This window comes from Crinia signifera, chromosome 5 (genome assembly GCF_055691185.1).
Source record: "Crinia signifera chromosome 5, ASM5569118v1, whole genome shotgun sequence".
In the NCBI taxonomy this organism is placed as follows: domain Eukaryota; kingdom Metazoa; phylum Chordata; class Amphibia; order Anura; family Myobatrachidae; genus Crinia; species Crinia signifera.
The window spans coordinates 53,446,986-53,467,756 of NC_139221.1; the positions used below are offsets into that span (position 1 = coordinate 53,446,986).

A 20,771-nucleotide genomic window follows, 5' to 3' on the forward strand; every position below is an offset into this window, starting at 1 on the left:
CAAGTCCTCTAACTGTTTTTGCTCATTAGTGTATTGTTAGGCGCTGCGGAACCTTTGTGGCGCCATATAAATAAATGATAATAATAAGTGCATGCACATTTGCCGGTGCTGGCAGCGATGGAGCAGGGGCAATGGAGAGTGATAAACAGCCAGCCAATCAGCTCCTTAATTCCATGTTAGAGGCTGGGTTTGAAAAATGACAGGTAGGAGCTGATTGGCTGGTTGTTTTTCACTCTCCAGTTTATTTTATTGTGTAGTGTGTGTAGCCAGCTAACATTTATGCCTATAAATGTATTTATTTCATGTACAACAGAATTCCTCTTTTTCTACTGTACTTCTTAAGGATAATGCACACTGGTCGATTTTGAGCTGAAAGTAGTTCACTTTTGTGAGTCTTGTACTATGGAAACCCCCTGTGAAAATTGCTGGGATGAGCAATAATTGCTCAGTGTGTATGCACTGAGCGATTTTCCGCCCAGCAATTTTCTTCTTATTGCTCCTCATAGACACTGGGCAAAAACACCCTGTGTGTATGAGGCTTAATTTTCACCACCCGCTCCATATTCATATCTTTTGAAGAGGCATAAATTAATTATTTAACAATTTTATATTATAATAAACATTAAGAAACTTGAAATAGCAAGGATGGTAGTACGGAGAGGTCCGCTGAGACAGTACACCTGTGACGTGCCTCAGTGCACTAGCTATTAAATAACGCTCCCATGGAAACTATTTGAAAATGTTTGAAACTATGTTATTGATATATGGAAATCATTTTTAATGCCACGTAATTATTTCTAAATGTCTTCAGTTTAACATGAAGATTGACGCGAGTTTAACTTTTCCTAAACTTTCAGGATTTTCCTAAGCTCATTGTAAACATAGGGTAGCACTTAATCGTGGTAAAGTGGATCTCCTGGATTTCCAGAACAGTTCCTGGTTTTACCAATAATATTTACAAACTTCGAATGTTCACTTCCTGTTATTCAGAATGCACAATGTTGTTAAATAAAAGTATATTGGATTTATTATTTGTGTTGCATGTGTTCTTAAACAAAAAAAAAAATCTTTAGGAGCAGATAAACCACTGAGGAGGCTAAATTTACCTCATAAATCCAAGGACTTATAGCGTTTGCATGGGGAAAACATTTTATCGCCGGTGCTGCAGTGCATGTGCTGCTGCGATTTTTGCTCTATAACACCAGTTTGGGATGAGCTCAACAAATAGAGGATCTAAATAAAATAATTGTTGTAAACTGTTGAATCGACTGACTTGACATTTTGGCGTAAGAATGGTTTATTGGCTGGGATGGAACAAAGGATATGTGTTTTCTTGCTTTCTATTTTACATTCAGATTGCAGATCCTATTTATTGTGTTTTGCGCTAAACTCTGTTCATTTAATAATATGTGATAATATTCATTTATTCCAATATATCCCTTTATTTTTTATTTTTCCCGGAAAATATTCTAATCATTTGGGGATTTACTTGAGCCAGATGTTATACAAAAATCATGATTTTGTTTTAAAGAGTTCGATCGTTAGTGGGCATCTTTAACCAGGTAAGTCTGGTTAAACTTTAATTGTCTACAATAATAATAATAAAGTTGCTTTGTACCATTGAATATTGAAAGAACCTCTATACAAATGTGTCCTTTGACACCACAGGTTGGATGTATGCAGATATCTGGTGTACCCAGGCCCACCGGGGCAATACAGTGATAGGGGCCCATGTTTAGGGGTGTGGCCAGTCTGTGGGCCAGGCCAACCCTATGTGTTCCCTTAATTTTCTAGGACATATCTATAATTTTTCAACAATCCTTGATACCATTAGGAGTTAATTGATGTCTGTCTATGGTGTCCAGATGTAGGAGGAGCCTAAACCACTAAGAGAAATATAATGTCACCAATTCCCTTTCAGTTCTATGTGGTTAATAATGTAAAAGGGCAACAGCTGAAAGCCTCTTAATTTTGAAGATGACATCTGGTGTAATGTGCCACCAGTGTGGTACTGGGATATGATGTTACTGAATCGGGGGAGGGGCAGCTAATGAGACAAGCATACCTGCACTTTCCCTATTACCAATGTAAAAATTGAAATAGGAGTGTAGAAAAGTTTTGAATTCTAGTAAGAAGGGGAGTAAATGGTTTTATTCATCTTTTGGTTCATTCCAGATTATAAACCGCATATGTAATTTCCTCTCAGAGCCACTGGCAATGCTGATGTTCACATGTGCAACGGAATATGCTGCGCTGTATAAGTAACTGTAAATACATTTAAAAAATGGTTGAGTGTTTTTTTTTTCAACTGCGTTTCAATGAAAATCCCTTAAAAAATCATATGACACAACATGTTACACAAAGTGTACGCACAAAGGCACTGTTGGGTGCTGACAGTGGACATTTCTCTTTTAAATAATCACAGGGGTAAACAAGGAAGGGACGTTCTAGTGCCAGTTGCATAAGGTCGTAGATGGGCAACTGCCAATAGATGCATTCATGTCTGCCTTTCTTCTCATCTCTTATTCAGGGGTCCAACCAGGGGTTAAAGTGAGGGGTAACTGGATGGAACTGAGTTCCACCACCTCCACATTGGCCCTGCACAGTAATTCTAACAGAAAAGCATTATAATTAGCAGGGGGTGCCAAAACCCCTAACAATGGCCCTGGCTCTGCCTAATTGAGGGGGGGGGGGGGGTTGAATTAGGGGTTGAATTAGAGGGCAAAGGGAAATGAGGTCTCAAAAACCACTTTATGCCCTGGGTCTAACACATGATACAATCCAAACCCTGATCATATACTGTACATCACAAATGTATGTCTGTAGCACAGTAAATGCAAAGAAATTCAATTTTAGAACTTCTTGACTAAGTATTGTGTGTCTACAGTCAATGTCTTTGTATAACAGAAAAAAGTTAGCAAAATTATCACATGGTTAATATTTATTGAAGGGCAATAGCCTGGAGAGTAGAAGGGGGGGGACCTAGTGATGGAGTACCAAAGAATAACCCATACACCAGTTTCTTGTATCCCTCTGTCATGCTTACCTACAATAAGCTGAAGGTCAGTCAGGTGGAAAAAGGAAGGGGTACTTGTGTAGTTTCACGGCGCCAGCATGGCGCCGTGCTACTTCCGGGTGTCCGCTCGCCACTAAATATGTCAAATAAACTAACTTAACTCCATGCCAACATGGATAGTTCATGCCTCCACTATCCATGTTGGCATGGAGTTGATTTTAAATAGCGTGGCGAGCGTAGCGAGCCACCGAGCCTGCAGCGTGGGCGAGCGAAGCGAGCCCTGCAAGGGGACTCAGACGCACGGGGCCATGCTGGCGCCGTGAAACTACACAAGTACCAAGGAAGGAAATAAGCAAATAGCAGAAGTAATGATAATGGTATCACTATCAGAGAACATAAAAGAGATGGTTGTTAGTTTTATCATGGAAGAGGAGAACGTATTATATTTGACTATCCGGTACTTGTGTATTATGACGGCGCCCACGAAATCAGCCGAAAATCGGCCGCAAATCGCATGGAAAAATCGGATGCGATTTTGCGGCCGATTTTCGACCAATTTTTCACTTTTTCCGACCAATTTGCATGCTGTTCCATTATTGCACACCTTGCACACCCCCGATTTCCATCGTAGTGCATCGCATGCAATATAGTGGCATGTGATGCATGTGAAGCAATTCGATTTGTAATTGTACAATCACCCTGATGGGTGCTTACAATGTTAAATGCACCGCCATTGTTAACGCCACCCCCACTATCAACGCCAACCCAAAGCGTGGCGAGCAAAGCGAGCCCGCAAGGGGCGGCGGTACGCGTCCTCCGACCTTTTCATACCCCCCCTATCCACGTTAGCCGAGCCCGAAGCATGGCGAGCGCAGCGAGCCCCGCGAGGGGACGCGGAATACATGTAAAGTAATCCGCGTCCCCTCGCGGGGCTCGCTGCACTCGCCACGCTTCGGGCTCGGTGGCTCGCTGCGCTCGCCACACTATCTAAAATCAACTCCACGCCGACGTGGATAGTGGGGGTATGAAAAGGTCGGAGGACGCGTACCGCCGCCCCTCTATCTAAAACAACTCCACGCCGACGTGGATAGTGGGGGTATGAAAAGGTCGGAGGACGCGTACCGCCGCCCCTCGCGGGCTCGCTGCGCTCGCCATGCTTCGGGTTGGCGTTGATAGTGGGGATGGCGTTAACAATGGGGGTGCATTTAATATTGCAAATCACATCGCATCGCATGCCACTTGCTGGCATGCGTTGCTATGCGATATTTAATTGTACAATCAGGGGCATTTTCCCGAAAATCACATCGCATACCATCGCATAGTACCTGGGGGTGTGCAAGGATGGAATAACATGCAAATCATCAGGAAATGGCCGAAAATCGGCAAAAAATCTGCCGAAAATCGGACGCAAATCGGACGCAAAATCGCATCGCAGATCATATCGGCCAAAAATCGGCAGAAAATTGGCCGCAAATCGGATGCGATTTGGATGAAATCGGGCGCCGTTATAATACACAAGTACCGACTATCCTATTACATGCATAATGTCATATTATGTATATATGTACAAGTGTAACATTTCCATATACCATTTATTGGACTAAAATTGTATCTCAAATTTAAACATTAGCATTTGGGATTATGTATTTGCTGTATTTGTATAAGATGAACATTGTGCTTTCTCTTTTACGTTGTGTTGTTTGGTATCTGTACCACTGGCAGAACACTCTGACCTCCTTCCAGGAAAGCCAGTATCGGGAAGACCTAAAACAGGGGCACATATGAAAAATTACACAAATTCGGTTGCATTAATAAGACCATTCATAAAACAGACAATAAATAATCTGAATGAATGTGGATATGAGTCCAAAAGATTCTTAAAGTTCTGCTACCACCTAAATTTGTTGGTTATCCCAACATTGGAGGCTGCTCTATGCAGTGATTTGGGCCAGGGCTCGTGGTTCCTTACACAACCCCAGCTATATAACACTGAGATTTTGTATGCTGGAGGACCACATTTTGCAAACAGATAAAGCGGTCCCCACTTGGGCCAATACTTCCAACAACAAGGCCACAGCTGCTGGAAGTATTGGCCCGTGTGTGGCCCACTTTCACTGGGTCTATAAAATGTGGTCCCCCAGCTTACCAAATCTCCGCTAGAAGCCAAGCCGCTGGAGCACTTCTGTAATCACTGGCGCCTGTTAGTGTGGCACTGAGCTGACCACAGGCTGTTAGTGAATGCCTTTTCCAACTTTGCTTTCTTATCATTTTATTGATGCCAGTTCATTATTGACCAACCTTGGGCCACATGTGATTCAATATGTGTGGCTAGCTTGAGGCAGCATGACTGGATACGGTCGGCTTTGGTTGACACATCGTCAACATGGCTAAGGTAGAGAGGGTCAGAAGGTCGATACAACTGTTATGTCAACAATGGGGAGGTTGACAGTCAATAGGTCAACATTAGTTTTTCATGTTTTTTCCAAATCGTGGTGGCATTACATACCCTTACATCCACTAGGGCATGGAGGGAGGATACAATAGTGGCCAGGGGATGTGGTACACTGATACGGTATCCATGTAAACTTATGTCGAAATTCGGGACAAAAGCCATGAAAAAGTAATGTCGAGCTTTTGACTGTTGACCTTCCCATTGTCTCCCTAAAGCTTGTGTCGACCTTATGACCCATATCCAACCTAACAACAGTAAGTATTGAACGCTCTGGGTAACTAATATTTGTGCCGCACGTAGTTGCAATGTCTCTACAAAGGGTTAATCATCTTTCGGGAGGCACCGTTACTTTCATAATCAGCAGAGTTATGGCTGTCTGATTTTATGAATAACTTTTCTTGTTAGGGCTTTCCATGTATGTTAGTGGAGTCAGACTGCGTTGTCCTTCAAACAGTTCTGCGAATGTTAAGGTCTAAATACTACTGTTAAATAAGGATAAATTACGGCTTTTTTAAAAATGTAGTGCATGAAACAAAAATGTCCTGTTAAGTTAACATGAGTCATGGGAACTTTTCTCCTTGGCCATATCCCAATATATTCCCAATATAGTTAGTTCTGCCAAGATCAAGAACGGGATGAAGGGTTGGTTGTGGGAAATACGATTTGGGTTGCCCGTACAAATGCAGTGTGTTTTTCGGTTTCTGTGGTTATGATGACTACTTCTGGCCTATTGGAACAGAGGATAATAATTGGGGAACGAGAATAGTTAGTCAGTATCTTCCTGCATTACTGATTAACCCTTTTCAGGCTTGCTTTTAATTTTCTTCAGTTAAACAATGGGGATGCCCAAAGTTCAAATACATTTCTGACTAAGCAGTAATGCGAGATGAATTGCTTGAGTTGTTCCCGACAATGTTTTGTTTCATGCCAGCGTGGAATTACCATCTTCTGGTCAGCTGTAAAGAAAGAGATGGAAGAATTGAAGCGTGATTGAACAACCAATGTATTGGCAAGGGCGTTCCCACTGCCCGCACTATCATTGGATTTTAATCATGTCTAATGCATGTATGACACAGAGTTGGACTGAAACAGGATGGCCCTGCAGCAAAGCCATAGCCAGCACCAATCTATGTTACAGCCTCCTTTGGTACTTGTTTCCTAGCACGGCCACACCGATCATGATCGTGGGCATCGTTAGTAAAAATCGGGGGCATCGCGGCCATCGCATGCACTAAAAAATCGGGTGCGATGGTACCGACGCGATGACCGCGATTTCCCATAGCAAACAATGTTAAATGCCTCAATTTACCCGCGATGCCCACGATTTCCCATAGGAAACAATGTTAAATGCCTCAATTTACCCAAATCATCATAGGGAACAATGGTAAATGGGCCAGAAACCCCCAAAAACACCCCTGAACAGTGAAATGTCCCCCCAAAAGTAGTTTACGCCACCCCATGATCAACGTGAACCCGAAGCGTGGCGAGCGCAGCGAGCCCGCGAGGGGCGTCGGTACGCGTCCTCCGACCTTTTCATACCCCCACTATCCACGTCGGCGTGGAGTTGAGAATAGAATAGTGTGGCGAGCGCAGCGAGCCACCGAGCCCGAAGCGTGGTGAGCGCAGCGAGCCCCGCGAGGGGACGCGGATACCTTCACAGGTAAATGTGTCCCTTCGCGGGCTTCACAGGTATCCGCGTCCCCTCACGGGGCTCGCTGCGCTCGCCACGCTTCGGGCTCGGTGGCTCGCTGCGCTCGGTACGCATCCTCTGACCTTTTCATACCCCCACTATCCCGTGAGGGGACGCGGATACCTGTGAAGCCCGCGAAGGGACGCGTTTACCTGTGAAGGTATCCGCGTCCCCTCGCGGGGCGCGCTGCGCTCGCCATGCTTCGGGCTCGGTGGCTCGCTGCGCTCGCCACACTATTCTATTCTCAACTCCACGCCGACGTGAATAGTGGGGGTATGAAAAGGTCGGAGGACGCGTACCGCCGCCGCTCGCCACGCTTCGGGTTCACGTTGATCGTGGGGTGGCGTAAACTACTTTTGGGGGGACATTTCACTGTTCAGGGGTGTTTTTGGGGGTTTCTGGCCCATTAACCATTGTTCCCTATGATGATTTGGGTAAATTGAGGCATTTAACATTGTTTCCTATGGGAAATCAAGGGCATCGCGGGTAAATTGAGGCATTTAACATTGTTTCCTATGGGAAATCGGGGGCATCGCGTCTGGACCATTTAAGCCTTTTTTAGCCGCCTGCGACGCGACCGACGCGATTTTGACTTTTTTCAATGCATTTCAATGGGAAATCGGGGGCATCGCGTCGGTCGCGTCGCAGACCACTAAAAATTACACCCGATGCCCGCGATTGTGGCCGTTCTAGGAAACAAGTACCCCTCCTTTTTTTCTATCCTGAAGTAAACCAATGAAAAAAATATAAATCAATTTAGATGAAACAGGACTTCCACCTAACTATGCAAATGAACATCAAGGTATTTGCTCGCTTCTGATTGGCTTAGTGCATGGCCATCTTAATGTATGGGTACACTGGCCAGTTGCCCAGGACCCCACAATTCTAGGAGCCTTTGAGCAGGGAAAGTTGGTCCAACCGCACAGGCTGGTACTTCCAGGGCTATTTAGAAGGCATGTAGAACTATACGCAAAATCTAAGGGGGTATTCAATCCCAGGCAGGGGTTAAAGTGAGGGGGAACAGGGTGGAACTGAGTTCCACCACCTCTAATGGTGAGGTGGAACATTTTAACCTCCACATTGGCCCTGCACAGTAATTCTCACAGAAAAGCATTCTAGTTTGCAGGGGGGTGCCAAATACCCTACCACTGGCCCTGTCTCTGCCTAATTGGGTGGAGGGGAGGGTGGGTAATTAGGTGGCATAGAGAAATGAGTTCCCCACCTCTGCATGACCACTTTAATGAGTCCTGACAGCCGGGGCCCCTGGCCTGTTTTAATTTTGCTCGACCGCAATGTCAACAGGCGGGATTCAGTGTCCTGCATGCCGATCGTCGAAAAGGGATCATGTCCACATAAACGGCCATGGATTGTCTGTGATCGCGACAAATCACGTCTGTTATCGGAAAATGTTGGGCAAGACAGCATTGAGTAGGCGCCTGCTGCTATTCCCAGCATTGAATAGGCGCCTGTCGCTATGTCCCCTGTCAGAAATAGCAGTGGAGATTGAATACTCCCCTAAGTATGCAGATTGGTGGATGACTGGAGATCTCCACCAATCAGAGTGCTGTTAGACATCACTGTGTGGGTGTGGAAGCATGTGGAGAGACGGTTGAGAACTGCAGGAGGGATTTTGGTGCACAAGATAACTTGCACACGTTTCGTCTGTCATAATTTTAAAATAGATTTTACTGTTCTGATTTACAGAATCAGCAGGGCCTGAGAATTACAACTGTGTGGAGTAACCTCTGGGGCTCCTACTTTAGGAAACAGCAATATACTGAAATGTATATTGTACCTGTAGGTGGTAGAGCATCTGTTAACAGAAAGTTATTTATTAAGGGTCAGACAATGTCTCACTGATACCTTATAACATGCCCAGTCCTTCGGTGTGTAGTACCGTACAAAGGTTTCCATGCTGTTCTTGATTCACTGTAATGGCATCACTCCCACGTTTCAGGTGTCTAAAAATCAGGTGAAGGAATAGGAAGCATTGCAGGTATGCACCAAAGACTAGCAGTCCCATTCTTCTACAACAGAGGTTCTCAAACTCGGTCCTCAGGACCCCACACAGTTCACGGTTTCCAGGACACCCGGCAGGTGCACAGATGCACTCATTACTGACTGATTCATTTATAAAGATGCACAGGTGGAGCTAATTACTTCCCTTGGGATTCTGTGAGGAGACCTGTAAAACATGCACTGTGTGGGGTCCCGAGGACCGAGTTTGATAACCTGTGTTCTACCATATCTTCTATCAGAGACTTGCCCGACCTATATAAAGCAAATAGAACGAATGCAACCAGGAGAACAATAAAACAGAAAAGAAAGGGATTCAATAAACTGATTGAAAAAGTGACCTTGTATAATGTCTCCCACTGTTTATACTACTGTCATAGTTAGTGATGCCCAAGAAATACTTAGTAATAAAGAGTTTATCTTGACTGTGTAACAACAGGATGCTTATTGAATGAAAGGATTTTCTATAAAGAAATTTCTTAAGGTTTTCTATGTTTCAACATGTTTCTTTTTTAATCTGAAAATACAAAGATAACATGTATTTTTGTCAGGATGTTACTGTTATCATTTGTATTCATCGTTCTGTGCTACTGACGGAAGTATATTATTTGTTTGCACATGTTGAAGTAGGTTTTGCTAGTGTTTTGGGTTAATCTGCGCATAGACTTTGATAGCAGTTGTTAAATGTGTTTTCTTTTCATCAGAATGACAAGTTGGTTTTGTGCTTGTGACTCAGCTGAATAGTGTCTATGGCGCTCTAGGTTAGAATATCTCCCATTCATTGACTTGTTACATAGAGTACCGAAGTTATCTAATTAGGGAGCAATTAGCGATTGTGCAACAACCTAAAGCCATTTAAGGGCATATGTGTAGTCACAATGATATGGACCATGTACAGTAATGAACATCAATTGGGCCTAATTGTTACTTCTCCCCACCGTGGGAAACCCATCTACAGATGCAGACGAAATGTCAACAGTGTCATAGGGATAATATTAGGTTTAGGCTGTGGAGGAGGGGGGTTAAGCACTAAAGGGGGGATTAGGGTAAGGCTGTCGTGGGAGGTTAGGGTTAGGTGGTTGGGGGGTTGGTAAACACTATGAATAGGATTAGGCTGGGGGCGGGAGGGTTAGGGTAAAGATGACCATATTGGTTAGCCAATACCTCATGAGCAGCCGGGAAGGTCAGGGACGCATGCGATCCATCACAGTTTGTTGTGATGGATCGCATGTGGCCCTGCTCCGTGCCTGGGCCGCCGCCAGAGGGAGGTCTGAGGTCGAGTGGTTGGACGGCCAGCAGGTCAGACCACCGACTTTGAGGAGACATCAAAGTGAACCAATTTGGGCCGATTTGACGTCCCGATTCGTTTAGGCTGCAGGGTGGGTGGATTTAGGGTTAAATTGTGTGTGTGGGGGGGGGGGGGGGGGGTAAGCACTACAGGTAGGATTACAGGCGGATTAGGTTTAGGCTTTGGGTGGGAGGGTTAGGCTGTCCAGGGGGAGGTTAGGGTCAGGCACTAGATGGAGTAGTAGAATTAGGAATACTTACCCAACTGCTGATGGATTAGACATTAGAGAACCAATGATCGCATTGCCCCCGGACATGGAAGGTAAGTCACTAATGGGACACCAGGGACAATATGTCGACATTTCATCACTGTCAACGTGTTTAACATCGACATTATGGATATGTTGACATTCTCATGTCAGCATGATAATTACCAACATTATGACTGCTGACCCAGCCCTTTTTTAAGGGTCCCTGGGTTGACAATGTCTAGGTGGACAGTCAACTAGGCCGATCACTAATGATCGACAATGACTAGGTCAACACCTAAAAATGGTTGACATACCTTAAGTCGACATTAACAGATGGTCGAAACAAGCTTAAGGTCAACATGGACGTGGTCAACACTCAAAAAGTCGAAACAAGTTTTTCATGTTTTTATTTTTATTTAGACCAACTTGGTTCATAACTTATTGTCCCAGAGGGCATAGAGTGAGAATATTATAGTGTGCCGAGCACAGCGTGCCATACGAGGGGACACGGTACACTTTTACGGTGCCCATGTCGACTTATGTTGACATAGATGCAAAACCTTTTCTCAACCCTGTGGACCTTTTATCAATGTCGACCATTTTTAAGTGGCGACCGAGTCACTATCAGCCCATAGTGGTCAACCTAGTTAATGTCAAACTAGAAATTGTCCACCCCGTATATCATAACCTTTTTTGAGATGGCCATATAAAGCGACAGCAATGTACTTAATCTACATACAATGATTTAATTAAATTCACCTATGCATCAGACCAAGTTAATGTATTAATATTAGTCATGCTTGCCTACTTTTGAAAACTAGTTTCAGGGAGATTATAGTTTGTAGTAGAATGTTGCACGGCGCCCCATTGAGGGGGTGTCATGCTCCACCCAAAGGGTGTGTCTAGTTCCATATATGGAGAGATTGTAAAAAGAGATTGTGACCGTGGCACCTAGAAGCGTGGGGTGTGTACTGCTACATCTGAGAGGAATCTTTTATAATGACTTATATCCAAATATAGATGAGCCCCAAAGCAGTTAGTAAGAGATACTATACATGGTAAAGTGCTGGGAAATGGTGCTGATGATTCAATGTATCTGTCTCTCATTCCTTTTCCCCAAAAAATGTAGCAGTGTAATGTGGGCTAGGTGAAATTAGGGAGATTGCTGGACTAATGAATGAGAGAGGGAGGTTGCTGCTATTTCAGGGAGTCTCCTGCAGAATGCAGGAGGGTAGGCAACTATGATATTAGTTTACATGAGGTTAAAAGGTTTCTTGTGAATAAATGGTCAGCTGAATCTGCCAGCGACTACAAGAACGGATTTGTGATTGTACAGACCCTACAGTACCTTCTGGATTAATGTTTGCATCAGACTGATTCTGTGCAAAGTACATGTAGTGTAGCTGTGGGCCTGTAAGGTGCTATTCACCAGAAGCTACTGTAAGGTCATATGACTTCAGACCCTGACAGTGCATGCTGTGACAAGCTGCTTCTCTGTTGAGTAAAGGGCTTTGTAGCATTCATCCAATAAAGCTGGCAAACGACTACGTCTGCCCTGAGCAGCAGTATCCCTCAGAGTATTCTGCACAGGGGTTTGTCTAACCACCAGGTTACAAATCTATAGCTTTATTTAGTCCAGGCCCCTAGAGGAATCCTGCTGCTGCTGCTGCCCTAACGAGCAAAAGAGAAAAAAAATCTTTCGTTGACCACATGGACTCCGGCTTTTTTCCTGCAGACTTGTTAATGTATTGCAGAACACAATGATGGTAATGTTGATTATACAGAGGTAAAGTACTCTCTAGTCAGTGTTGATGTGCAAAATCCAGGATGCGTTTTTCTAGATGATTCATTATTTTGCTACTTTAACAAAGAAGCAGTTCAGCAGGGTTTTTATTCTCTTTAGTTGTGCTTGACTGGGGTCAAACCGCCTTTTGTATTCATCCTGCAAAATGTGCTTCAGATATTTACAACTATGGCAGACATGATTCTGCCATTGCTGAAATTAATTAACAATGAATTCTGTGTTGTCCTTGTCAGTACTGATAAAAGACAGAGGCGCTTCTTATCCCGCTTTATGGATTTAAATGACACATTTGTAATCCCTCATAAACGCTTGTATCAGTTTTATAACATTTCCACAGCAACGTCAAAAACCAGTTATCCAGCCGACCACTGACCACATTAGAATCTTTATATTTTAGGCAAGCATTAACCAATGTTCTAATGTCCACTGTATATGCTAAGGGGGGTATTCAATCCATATTCAATCTGGAAAGTTCTGTTTGGTCTGAAAAGGTAACGCATTGTCGAATTCTTGGCCAATTTTAGACAATCCACTGCCTTTTTCGCCAAACCTTGGACTTTCCAGCACTCGAAAGTCGGAATATTGTATTCCAACTGTCGAGTTCCTGTTGAAAAGAACGATAAGGGCCTGGGAATCTGACTGTCCGGGTGTTCTGACAGTTGGAATCTCAGTTTGAATACCCCCTCCCCCCCCTTATGTACCCAGGTATGGTTCATTTAGTCTACAAGGTATAGATCAACAATGGCTAAGTTGACATTTAAAGGTTGACAAACACAAGGTCGACACTGGAAAAGGTGGAGACAAGCAAAATGAGGACATGGAAAAGGTTGACACATGAAAAGGATGACATTAGCTTTTCACGGTTTTTGGTGTCAATGTCGACACTTGAGCTCACTTCTCTAGCCATATTTTGGGGCACTTTCCCAATTGTAGTACAATTGTATACTAAAGTAGGAAAAAGTACCCCAAAAAATTTCATGTTGACCTTCCGCTTGTGTCAACCTTTAGTCCATGTTAACCATTTGGTCTTGACCTATTGACTGTAGACCTAGACATGTATATCAGCCATCCGGATACCAATCTACCCCAGGGACTCTAACAAGTTAGCATGGGAGTCAGACCTGGGAGAACCTTTGGACCATGAGGATTGGCAGAAGGTTCCAGCAAATACTTTGTGTGCCCAATTAAAGACCATTATTATTATTATCATCATCATCATCATAATTTAGCATATATAGCACCACAAGTGTTCTGCAGATCCTATAGCAATACAAGCTTCTGTATTGCTGCTTCTGTGTTCCTTCAAGACCTCATAAAATGAACCCATGTGTTTCAAATAATTGCAGGAGCAGGTGTCTGGCTGAAGGCTCAGATCCCCATATTTGCTGTTTTTGTCCCAAATTACAAACCTTTAGGAATTATATTCAACACACTTTGCAGTCAGTCCTACAAACAGATATTCCTCTCTTTCTGAAGCACTTTGGCAATTAGCGGTTAACTGCAAAAGTCTCCAATCAATATACAGACACATATAAACTCACATTAGTTACGTAACATAGTAAAAAGATGGCTTAGATCACGTACCAAAAGTAGCGGAGTCGAAGTCCGTGTGACAGAAAAACACATTGGGGGGGACCTAGCGTTGTGAACTGCAGACAGAGATGGAGATTTGAGAGCGTTACTGGTAAATGTAACCGGCTTCTTATTAAAGTGCATTGCGCTACAAACTATGCGGTGATTACAGCCGCTTCTTTGGGTATGTGATCTACTGTAAGACACCCTCTTCCTTTCATGCATCACTTGCCTCTTCTCCAACCGCTTACCCCATACGTGTTTAAAAAAACTGATCCATAAATTGCGGTCTATGAACCATTTTGCCTATGCTTTTTCTGTACAATGTATCGGTTTTTTTTTTAATTTATGGATGTACAGTATATTGAGCATTTTTTGTTAAACAATGGTATCTTTTAGTTGGCTGTCCTGCATGGCCAATCAGATGATATCGTGTATGACTCGGTGCAAGAGGTTGTTCCATCATTCATGACATTGCGTAATGTGTACTGGCAATTTACTATGATCCTGGGCGAAGGGAAATTGCACCGACCATCAGCACGATTGCAGGTCATGCAGGTGTGTACCTGGCCTTGAGGGGAACTAAAAATTGTTAATTAAATGGTACCCTTGCATTAAACAGAATCTTTTACATGTAAATATTTACTTACTGTATATTTTTCTTGGATTTGTGTGGAAATATATCTTACCCCATCATACTTGGGAAACCACATTCTCTTCTATTTTTATTTTTAAATGAAATACCAGAACCCGGGGGCTGCTAATTTATGCACAGTTTCCAGTTCCTGACACTTGCTGGGTACACTGTAAACATGTTCCGAGTGAAAAGATTTGTTTGGAGACCCCCGGGGTCTACTGAGGGGGTCATAATGAACTGGTGACATGCTCAGTAAGCAAGTAGCTTACCAAAGTATATAATGCAGCAAGTTGCTATATAAATTCTTTGCCCACTGAATTCCTGACTTTGATCATTCCAAGGTTGGTGGAAAGTTGTAATACAACAAAAATGTAGGCGCATTCAGCTTTAAGGAACATGTTGCGGCCTTTCTAGTTACTGCAAACTCTGATGTTGTTTTTGAATCTTCTCATCTTTATGCATGAGTTCGGCCTATGTCCAATACAATGACCCTAAAAGGAGACTCTCTGCACAAAGGAATCTGGGCTAGTTTATACATATATTATATGTTTTGTTAACTACGCTTTCTTGGTCTCTTCGTGGAGTACCACAATGGGAAACAACGTGGTCAGTCACTAAAGCTGGCCACACAACTTCGCTGTCACTTGGCTGATCAAGTTAAATGATCATGATCAACTGAGTAGCATAAATGCAGCTTAACTCCCTGTGATTCCCCGCATACACACTGATCGGAAGTACAGTCTTCTATGTGACCGGGAACTCAGGTATTTAATATATTGCAGGAATGATGCATGAGAGTTTTAAGCTGTTTGTTGGGTGATTGGGCTAATGATTGTATAGTTGTGTCCCAGCTCAAAGGTTTATGGTGAGGAGGAACATTTGGCAGACAAATCAAGGAGCTATCTTTTATAAGAAAACCAAGTATTGGCCAAAAAGCATAACCATGGGGTATGAACACAACAGACCCAATTATAACCACCCACATTATACCTAAAAGTAAATAAACTGCAGACATGTTTTAGTCACTTCTCAGATGCACTCTCTTACAAATCAATGTATGCTTACATTTTGTGAAAACTGAGAACATCCCAATATTTGGAGGCATTTGGAGACTGGGATTGTTCAAGTCGCCTTTGGGTGTTCTAAGCTTTTTCTTACAGTATCTGTAAGTGCTAACAAAAAAAAAGAAATACGATCCAAAAAGCTGTATTTTCTGTAGTTTATAAATGCTTAAGTTTATTTTGTATCTTTTTTTTCACTGAAAGCACTTTGGGGGGAATCTAATTGCAGACAAAGTTCTTCCGCCAGCACATAAGTGCACTGAGAGCAAAAATATGCAGTCGGGCTGACAGCAGGCTGTGAGGAGTGCAAGATGCACTAACCTTATTGGTGTTTCAACTCCCATGCAACGGCAGCACACACCCTTTGCCTGCAATCCCCTTGGAGTTCTATTGGTAGAAAACCATGGATCTTATCATGTGTGTTCTTATTATTATGCTATTACTCTTATCTGTACTTGAACCTTGCTGTAACAATTGCAAATGTCTCCATTGTGAGACGAATAAAGGAATTCTATCTATCTATCTATAATAAAAAATAATATTGGTAGTAGTAGTAGAAGGATTAGGCGTAGTGTTCCAGATGACTCACCGACAGTTGGGATTCCAACAGTTGTTTCTCTGACATCGTAATCGGACAGACAGGAGCCAGATAGTCGGAAACCCGACTTCACTGGCTATTTTTCCTCATGGGGGTCCATGATCCCCATGGATGGAGAATAGAATAGGCAACAAGCCCACAAGGGGCTTTAATGCATTTGCCCCCCATTGGCCTTCTGACAGTCGGGATTCCAACAGTCGCAGAAAAGACCATTGGAATCCCGATTGACGGTAAGTTATACAGTACCATACCCGAGGTGTAGTAGTCTCTCACCACAGAGAGGCTTTTGTTGAAAGATTTACAAGAATGTACTGTATACATCTGACCATCAAATGTATAATTCAAAATTACTTCAATAACTATGCAATAACAATCTATACTAAAGTTCACCCGTGTGCCAATAATATTTAAATATGAAATTACAGCAGAACATGGACTTGTAATCTTCTCTATAACATGAGGCTTTAATAAGCCTACGTTTGGTGGCCACATGTTCCTGAGACAGCCAGGAAACCAAATCAGTGCAAAGAAGGGATTACTTCAGATTCCTCTGAAATATGCATTGTTCGGAATGGCCTCTGGTGACCAGCATTCATGAATGGCTGATTTTACTTCTGTGACAAATCATCTGTTATAACTTCATCAGCCTCTTTTATGTGACAAGTATATTTTTAGCTGAATGTGAGATGTGGAGTTTAACCAGGTGCACAAAATAATGCAACAATAACGCGTAAATCATGTCTCCCGTGCATGATGAAGAATTTACTGTATGACAGCCTCTATATTTCTAGTGTGACACTGACACATCCCATATAATACATTTAATGCTGCTCCTCACCTCTATGGGGGAATTCAGATGGCTGACGGCTTTATTTTTAAACTGCAATATAGATCTCACTTTGAAGTAAAACCCCACCCAAATCTAACTTTCTTTGTACAAGTTACATCTGCCCCACCTGCAGTGCACATGGTTTGCAGTGCAATTTGCCTTTGCAACTTAGAATAAGGGCCTTGGTGCTGTATGCTGGGCTGCAGTGACCAGGGAGGGGCTTACAGTACTATTTCCCCTATATTTTATTTTAGTGGTGCATGCCCACGCCTCTTGTGATTAGGCCACACCTTCAGAGAAATCCCCGGGCCCTGCCAGGCTCTATACTGCCCTGACTACTGCTACTACTACATTTTTAAATTTTCTGGGGGGAAAAACATATTGTATAGAAGGCAGCCATCATTATAATAGTTGCAGTGGGTAATTACAACACGTAATATACAAAATACTCACAGGATCATTTGTTCTACAGAGGATTCATTGTATCCGCAAAAATATAAGATATAGGGCTGTAACTAAGGGCATTCAAACGTGCCATCATCCACGGTGTAGGGCTCTGATTTTGGCAACGTCATGGCCTCATGACACCTGTGTTTGGCTTGCAGGGTGAGTAGAATAGCACCCAATGTCCAGTAGGGCTGCTGTAGGGCTGCACAGATTGTCTAAAAGATGTACCGAGCAGTGCTGTACCGATTGGCATTATCAGAACCATCCCTAAATTTAAAAAATTTAAAAATGGAAAATTTGAGGGTATCCTGCTGATGCTGATTATATTACAGTAATGTGAAAATGCAGGCTACACACGGGCATTCTGAAGGAATTGGGCGGGCAGCTGACATCTGGTGATGACATCTACCTGCCCCTGGTGTTCACGTCAGCAGTCGATTTCCATAGAACGCCCATGAATTACTGGGCGTTCCCATGGGCAAATTCGCATGCGAGCGAACGGAGCAGAATAAGGTCCATACTTGAAGAAGCCTGAGTTGCAAGTTTGTGTTCTTTGATTTCATGCGGTCTGTAATGTTAAGGTCCATACACACTAGGAGATTTTGCCCAGCGTGTATGCTGACAGATGATGGGGAAAATCAGTGGGCTGAAAAACACTCATCACTGGGCTGAAATACACACTGAGCGTTGTTTTGTACATTTTAGCGATTTTCCCCAGGATAGACGACTTTCCATAGCAGGATGCTATAGAAAGGCGTCCACTCCGCCACTCATCGGCTGGTAAGACCAGCCGATGAGTAGCCGGGCCAGCGATGATGCAGGAGAACGTAGATGATGCGGGAGAACGCTCAGCGCTGCCCCATACACACTGGGCGGCTTTTGAGCTGAAAGCAGCTCAGACGAGTAAACTTAGCTGCTCTCAGCTCAAAGTCGCCCAGTGTGTACGAGCCTTTAGACCTCCCACCCTGTACAATTGGATACAACAATGCACACTGAGCCTAGCATAGCTTCATTGTCGTTCTCTTTCATTTCTTAATAAAAGGAAAGTCATTACACAATTTATCAGTTAACTAACATTGTCTTTGAAGAAATTATAACTGTGGGCTCAAACACAAGACAGGATTTAATATAAATGAAGGAAACAGTCCTTTGAGCCAAAAGACCAATTTTAAATTCAAAAAGGTTATTTTTATCTTGCAGGGTAATAATGTTGTTTATTTTTACTAGTATAGCATTTACCAGGCTCAGAGCACTGTATAAGTATTTAAAGCCAAATATCATTTCAAATACAAACATAAAAATGTATTGCTTATATTTCGCAAGGAAAACCATGTACAGTACTTTATATTTGCTATGTGAAGTATTATTATTACAGGAGGCTAATATACAATAACCAGTATTGTCGACACAAGCATTAGATCGACAAGAGTTTTTCTCGTTTTTTTATTATTTATTTTTACCCGAATGTCGACATGGACACCATCTAAGTGTCCCACGTGCCTCGCTGCGCTCGGAACACTATTATATTGTCCCTCCACTCCGTATAAAATACCGCCTGTCGGCACAAGTCGGCTAAAAAAAGTGAAAAACTCATCTTAGACATGTCAACCTATTTCAGCTGTAAACCTAAGCCCTGTCGACCCTCACTTGTCGACCTAATGTATGTTGACCTTCATACAGTTGACCTAGTAACCGTAACTATGGAACCTGGTTTGAGAATAAGTGATCTGAAGCCAGGGCCGGACTGGGACCAAAAATCGGCCCTGGCATTTTTAGAGCACACAGGCCCACCTGTAGCAGGCGGGACCCTTGAGCTGTGAAGCTGTGCTGCGAAAACGGGGTGTGGCCTAATGGAAAGGAGGTGTGGCATCACAAAAAGGAGGCATTACACTGCCCATTACACATTATGGAACACACCGTTGTGCCCATTACACATTATGGAACACACCGTTATGCCCATTCCACATAATGCCACACACCGTTATGCCCATTCCACATTATGCCGCACACCATAATATGCCCATTACACATAAAGCGCACACCGTAATGCCCATTACACAAAATTCTGCACACTGTGATGCCCATTACACAATATGCTGCACACAGTTATGCCCCATTGACAAAAAAACAAGAGCAGGACACTTACTAGTCTTGGCTTGCACTGTGGAACTGGCATTGCAGGACAGATCCGACTACAGTTACCATGTGACTGGCTCTGCCCGGCACTCTGCTTAAATAGAACTCCGCTGCGATGGCACCCTGCTGCAGATTATCCCGCCGCTGGAAATGATGTTTGATGAGTCTGTCCTGCCCCTCAGCTCCCCCCTCCTCAGGACTGCCACCTGCCAGCTGCCACCGCGTCAAGGTGATGATGGGCTGGGCGGGCGGGCAGCGCAGACTGGCCATGCAGCGAGGACTGGAGGCAGCGGGTGGGCTCAGGAGCAGCCGCCATGTCATGATGTCATGAAGCTTCGGCGTCATGGCATCAATATGCAAATGATGCGGCGGCCGTCACAGTGATGGACAGGGAGGCAGCGGGGCGGGCACAGGTGCCGTATGACTGCAGCTAAAGTTCTGCACAAAATCGGCCCACAAGGCCATTGGCCCTTCTGGCATTTGCCAGAACAGCCAGATGGCCAGTCCGGCCCTGTCTGAAGCTAACGTCAGAATCCAGACTGCCCTGGAGGTGGGCCAAAAGAAATAGATGGCCGGCTGCCTTTGACATCATCATATCATAACATGCAGCTGGCCACCAAAGACCACCTCCTCCAGGCTCCACATCATGACCACGTCACAAACTACACACTCATGTGGCTGCACCTCCAGTAACTGGAACATTTGTGTGTCCTGAAGGCTGGAAAACAAGACAATCCCAGGAAAACCTTCATGTACAGCATTTCTACCTCAGCGTGTCACCATAATGTCAAATAGCCCACTGCGAGTACTCGGATTGCTGGGTGCACGCACCGAGGACAATAGGGGGGGGCATGGGGTTGCCCCATTAGCATATGGGAACGCCCAGAGTTTTATAGGCATTCCCATGAGAACGCTGTGCGTACTCATGCTAATGAGGCCATGATGTGGTTGCCAGGGACGGGCAGCTGACATCAC

At 43.8% G+C, this 20,771-nt stretch overlaps 1 protein-coding gene across 3 annotated transcripts in view; it reads left to right on the forward strand.

Moving 5' to 3' along the window:
• Positions 1-20,771, forward strand: part of SULF1 (sulfatase 1) — a 111,923-nt gene that overhangs the window by 12,972 nt on the left and 78,180 nt on the right. Inside the window, exon 1 of one of the 3 annotated variants that reach the window (XM_083187224.1) lies at positions 1,449-1,562. The exons of the other annotated variants lie outside the window; for them this stretch is intronic. The gene's annotated coding sequence lies outside the window, so the exon portion shown is untranslated. Of the gene's footprint in view, positions 1-1,448; positions 1,563-20,771 lie in introns of those variants that run through there. 3 annotated transcript variants of the gene reach the window in all.